The following is a 6044-nucleotide window of genomic DNA, read 5'->3' on the forward strand; positions in this document are numbered from 1 at the left end:
TATAAAGCGCACTACAAGGTGGCCAGTGAACCTGAAATTCCTCGTATTGTTGATTGTGATATGTAAACAGCTCCAACATAACAGTTATCTTTAAGTGTTACAACAGTTATAAAATATTTACTTTAAACTTTTTAAACTGACTATAGTTCTAAACAAATAGAAAAATTCAACTATATCAAGGTGAAAACAGTATTAAGTGCTCAGAGATAGAGAATGGGTTCTATGCGATTTATCCGCCGCAGATAGTAGATTTGTTTGTTTGTTTTTGGAATTTCGCACAAAGCAACTCGAGGGCTATATGAGCTAGCCATCCCTAATTTAGCAGTATAAGACTAAAGAAAAGGCAGTTAGTCATCACCACCCACCGCCAACTCTTGGGCTACTCTTTTACCAACGAATAGTGGGATTGACCGTCACCTTATAACGCCCACACGGCTGGGAGGGCGAGCACTTTGGCGCGACTCGGGCACGAACCCGCGACCCTCAGATTACGAGGCGCACGCCTTAACGCGCTAGGCCATGCCAGGTTTACAGAGAATAGAATCCAGAACTGTAAACCTTTAAACTTATCGCTGACTCGCCATTCGTCATCGATGGAGAATTTACAATGGTTTCAATTAATTAAACGAATTGAACAAATAAAATTAATTATGTTTTAAGATAAAATGTTTATATCTATCGTTGATTTTTTTTAGTTCAAGATCATTCCAGAAAAAAACATTAATACATAAATTTATTCTGTTACATGCATTTGAAATGCACAGATGACAAATTCTCAAAGGTCATAAAAATATATTTTAAAATATGCTTTGTGAAAAGCACGTCAAAATATCTTTCCTTTGAAAGAAGTACATAATGAAAACTAACAATAGTTGCAAAGCATCTGCTGTCAATTTAACCCTATCTTTATAATTGGATGTTAACTCATGGACCATACAGGCGCACTTTCACAATAGTATTTCGAACTGAATATAATTGTGTATTGTTTGTAAAGACCTTCAACAAAATATAACGATAGATTAGTCAAATAAAGAAATTAAATACGACAGATTGTTCTCGTGTAGCTTTACTCGAAATTCAAACAAACAAACATCTGTCCAACCAGGATAAAACAAACTTTAGTGGCCTCGAAGCTTTTAGTTGTTTTCGTTAATCGTAGATGTTTTACTGTGAGCCATATTTACGCATCATTATTTTTTAAAGCCAAGCCATCTGTTAGTGAAGAACTGTGTGAACTTGTAACTATCCAACCATCTGTCACATTTCAGAAAATGTATACGTTTTGTACAGTATATTTGTAGTGTGGAAGACAACGTGGCAAAAATCACTGACTTTTGGCTCATCTGTAAGCATGATGTTTGATTTCATTCGTTAAACATATTCTAAACTGACATATAGTATTGATAAAAAGTTACTTAAATGTGAAAAAACGCTTAGGGAAAAAAATGTAATAACCTCGTGCGTACTCCATTTTCTGTTTTTCTTTTGTTAAACACGATTACAAATTACTTAATTGCTAAATTATTTTTTAACAGAAAACAATCATTAAACATTAATATTTTACTATTACTTTTCTGAGAGGTAAAATTTTTTTAAAAATAGAGTCAACCTTTATGGCTCCAAATTCGAACAAACCGAAGAATTTGTGGTTCTGATATTGTTTTTATATGACTATAATATTATATTGTTTTTTAAATATGTTCTATATTTCCCAAAAATCTCCTAGCGTTATTAAAAACGAAACTTTGAAATAGGTGGTAAGAACGGTACACATCGAATCAGAGCTGCAGTTATTTCACTTGTTGAACATGACGTTTGTTTGTTTCAATAAACGAAGAGGTCCGATGCTGAAAACAATAATATTCAGTTTATTTGCAAGTGGTGGTGTTCTTTTTCTATTGGATCGGAATGTGTTGCTATCTGGTAAGTAAGCTGAATGTTTTGAATATATATGGATGTATATATCGATGAGTGTTTAAAAGTTATATTAAATCTCAGATTGTTGCAATTAACACACGTAGATTTAACTACCGGTGAAAAACAGATGGTTGTTTATCTCAGAAAAAACCTGTTCCATTAAGATACAGTGTCATGTAGAATAGACCTATTTAACTGATTTGTGGTTTTTTATTAATTGTTATAAATTTTACCGTTATTGTTATTCCTTTTTACGTTTTCAACGAGACCAAGTAGTACAAACATCCGTAGAATTCTCGGACATTATCTAGTTGACGTTGCATTTGTTCGCTTTATTTGTTTTGAAAATTATTGTAAAGCTATACATGGGATTTTTCTTCAATTTAGTCTTTACTTTTTTATTAGTAAACTAGAGTGAAAGGTCTAGTTAACAACACCTACCACCTAATCTAGGGCTGCTGTAATTAAATTGTTTGAATAGACACTCACTGTCACAACGGACCCATGTTCAGCGACACTGGGTTAAGAACAGTGGGATATTCGCATTCCCATGTTAAGTACTAGGCCATTCTCATATTAAGTTCTAGGCCATTCCCATGTTAAATACCAGGTCATTCTATTGTTAAGTACTAGACCATGTTAAGCACTGGTCCATTTCCATATTTACAGATAAACACTGAGATTAATGTTCCATTAAAGTTAAAAGTGTTTGTTTGTTTGTTTGTTTTTTGAATTTCGCACAAAGCTACTAGAGAGCTATCTTTGCTAGCCGTCCCTAATTTAGCAGTGTAAGACTAGAGGGAAGGCAGGTAGTCATCACCACCCACAACCAACTGTTGCGCTACTTTTTCACAAAAGAATAGTGGTATTGATTGTCACATTATTACAACCCCACGGCTGAAAGAGCGAGCATGTCTTATGTTACGGAGATTGGAACACGCATCCCTTGTAGTACAAGTCGATTGCGTTAGCTATCTGGCATGCTGGGCCTTAATATAAGAACATCATTATATGTGTTGGCGAAAAACATTCTCTGATAAACATAATTCATAATGTAATAGATTACTCATTGGTCATTTTAATTCAGAATAGCTGAGTTAAATAAGTTCTAAGTATAAAGAGGCCAATATTATGAAGTGTCGAAAACTTTAAATAAGAATCGTTTCTTCTAAATTACTTAAAATATAAAAAAATGAACCAATATACACACACATTTGGTACTTTTAACTACCATAATAGTTAGTTCACACTGATCTGACTCGCATCAGAGGAGCACACAAATAAACTAACATAACACTCACTATTTCCCATTTACAAAGTCAATATTTGTCTTTTTCTTAATCAAGTAGATATTATATCTAATACAGAAAATAGGTTTCAAAATTAATAAATAGTATGATCAAGAAATGAATGATTTAATTATTGTCGAAACATAGGAGGTGTAAGAATATTCACTTCTAAGCGGCTTTCAATTAGAGTTCATTACTTTCTCTTAGCCAGTAACATTATAGAAGTCGAACTTCTGTTATCATATTTTTTGCTTAAAATGTGTCACTTTTTATTCAATAGCAAGATCGAAGATTATTAAAATAACACACATCTTCAACAAATCGAAAAATAAGAAACGTTTGTATATATTCGAGAAATTGCAACATACATTCAAAATCATTAAGTTTTCATGAAATGTTAACTTTTTTATAAAAAATAACGCAAAATTCATTAAACAGGTTTGCGCTAATGATAAAAAAGAATAACCTCTCTTTGAAAAAAAACACTTTATTTTGGATTAGACGATCCTTTTAATTTATACTTTGTGAAAAATGATTTTAGTTGAAAGGTAATTTACTTGTCTAACCAAGATGATGCACCACTGATCTGATGTTCGATTTAGTTCAATATCTTATTACTTTTATTGCAAAGCGACTAAAGTATTGTACGACTTGAAGGTTTTATTTTAATAACATTTGAAAGTTTATTTTTTGAGTTTTGTTTGTGAATATTCAACAATGATCTGTCGATAAATTGTGTTCAACATATTAGAAAAAAGTAGCAATTATAGTAAGCTTGTAGCTTACGAGTAGAGAATCTTGCTCTATTGAGTCTTCAGCAAAATATCATCCTAACAACAGAATCCAGTTATTTTACGTTTGTAATAACTTGAGTCAAATCGAGAAGGACGAGTTTTTCCAAACTGTATCACAAATAGAAAACGTTAAAGTTAAGCCGATGAACTTCGAGTTATTATTCTCCGAAACACCATTAGCTACATGGTATCAGAATGAACTGTTCAACGTAACCATTCACAAAACAGCTTTTTTGTCAGATGGTTTAAAATATGCGCTGCTCAAAAAGTATGGTGGTATAGCCATCGACTCTGACTGTATAATAAGGAAAACACTTCTCAACTTGTCTGCTTACGCTGGTTTTCAATCTTTATTAACTGTGAACAATGCTATAATTAAAGCACAGAAAGAAAGTCCATTCATCGTTGAATGCTTGCAACGATTTATTACAGAATACGATCCAAAAATCTGGGGATATATGGGCCCAGCTTTAGTGACCAGGGTATTTTTGAGAAGCATGTAATAGAGAAAACAAATACTTTGCTCCAGGAGTTCATCTCCTCCCAGTTCCAGCCTTTTATTCTATTCATTTTTCTCAGCGTCAACTGTTTTTTGATCCCAATGTTACCGAGTTCTTAAAAGAAATCTGGAACTATAGCTATATGGTACATATCTGGAACAGTCAAGTTTGAAGAAAACAGTTTAAACCTGGAGATGAGAGTCCAATGGATCATTTGTACAAAAAGAATCGTCCAATAACTTATTCTTATATTGTGAAACAAGGTGTAGGATAATGAATCTGAAATTACTTAAGAAATAAAGTTTAGGTTTAAAGAACAATTTTCATTATAGATAAAGATGTTATAAAAATGAAATTTTATCATTTTATGAAACCGATTATTTTACATCGTTTTTACAATTAAAAAAATAATTATCAACTATAATAATTTCAAATAGTTTTTATTTATCACTTGATAACAATTGAAATAGAGTGAAGTTCAGAATTTTCCTGTGGTGTTATTTGTTTGTATCAGGTATAGGAGAATGAATCTAAAATTACTTATGAAATACAGTATGGGTTTAAAGTCCAATTTTCAAGAGGTATTTGTTTGATTTTATTTCTTGTTACTATATAAAAGAACTTACTGAGATTTCATTTAAAACTATGATAACTCAATTAGTAAACCCACAGAACTATAACTTACAAATTTTAAATTGTAGTTAATATATTTATTGGTTTTAATTTAGGAAAATAAATTAAATAATATTTATATCATCTTTACTTTTACAAGTCTTTTTGACATATTTCATACCACTAATTCTTCTTTCGGCTATTCACTTTCAACATTCAAGATATTTTAATAATTATGTATGAGAAATTCTTGTTTTAATCGTAATATATTATTTATTTTGAGAAATCCAAATGTACTTAAAATATTATGTTAGAGAAACATTCCACCCACAAACAGGTTAGTTAATTCGAGGCGTGTTTTTTTTTTCTTATAGCAAAGCCACATCGGGATATCTGTTCAGCCCACCGAGGGAAATCAAACCCCTGATTTTAGCGTTGTAAATCCGGAGACATACTGCTGTACTAGCGGGTGGTTCAATTGGTGGCCTTTATTAAAATAATGTGAATGAAAACGGAATTGTTCATTCAAAGAAAAATGACTACATTACAATAACAGATTTCATATTTTAGTTTTTAACATGAATTTATTTTATCACATGTTTTCTCGATTTTACCAACAGAATCAGTTATACTTTGAAGTAAATAAAAGGTGTGTTTATAAATATGCTATTACGTTAATGAAACGGATTCAGTATTTTACATCGTTTTTATGATTTAGAAAAATCAATTATTAATTAAGAAGTTTGAAATATTTTTGTTAATCACTTGATAATAATTAAAATACAGCAAAGTTCAAAATTTTTATGTGGTGTTTTTGTTTCGAATTTACGTGAAAAGATACGCGAACGTTTTCTTTTACATAAATATCAAATAATAAGTTCAAAGGAAAACTCACAGTTAATTGTAAACGCCACCACCTCTTCTGTCTTTTT

General features: G+C 31.2%; 1 long non-coding RNA gene across 1 annotated transcript; it reads left to right on the forward strand.

The window, feature by feature from the left end:
* The first annotated feature begins 1235 nt into the window (after nucleotides 1-1235).
* On the forward strand, nucleotides 1236-5783 carry LOC143235492 (uncharacterized). Its single transcript, XR_013019225.1, has 3 exons — nucleotides 1236-1345; nucleotides 1755-1923; nucleotides 5487-5783. It is a non-coding gene; the product is annotated as an uncharacterized LOC143235492 (long non-coding RNA).
* The last annotated feature ends 261 nt before the right edge of the window (nucleotides 5784-6044 follow it).

Source organism: Tachypleus tridentatus, chromosome 2 (assembly GCF_004210375.1).
Source record: "Tachypleus tridentatus isolate NWPU-2018 chromosome 2, ASM421037v1, whole genome shotgun sequence".
Taxonomy (NCBI): Eukaryota; Metazoa; Arthropoda; class Merostomata; order Xiphosura; family Limulidae; genus Tachypleus; species Tachypleus tridentatus.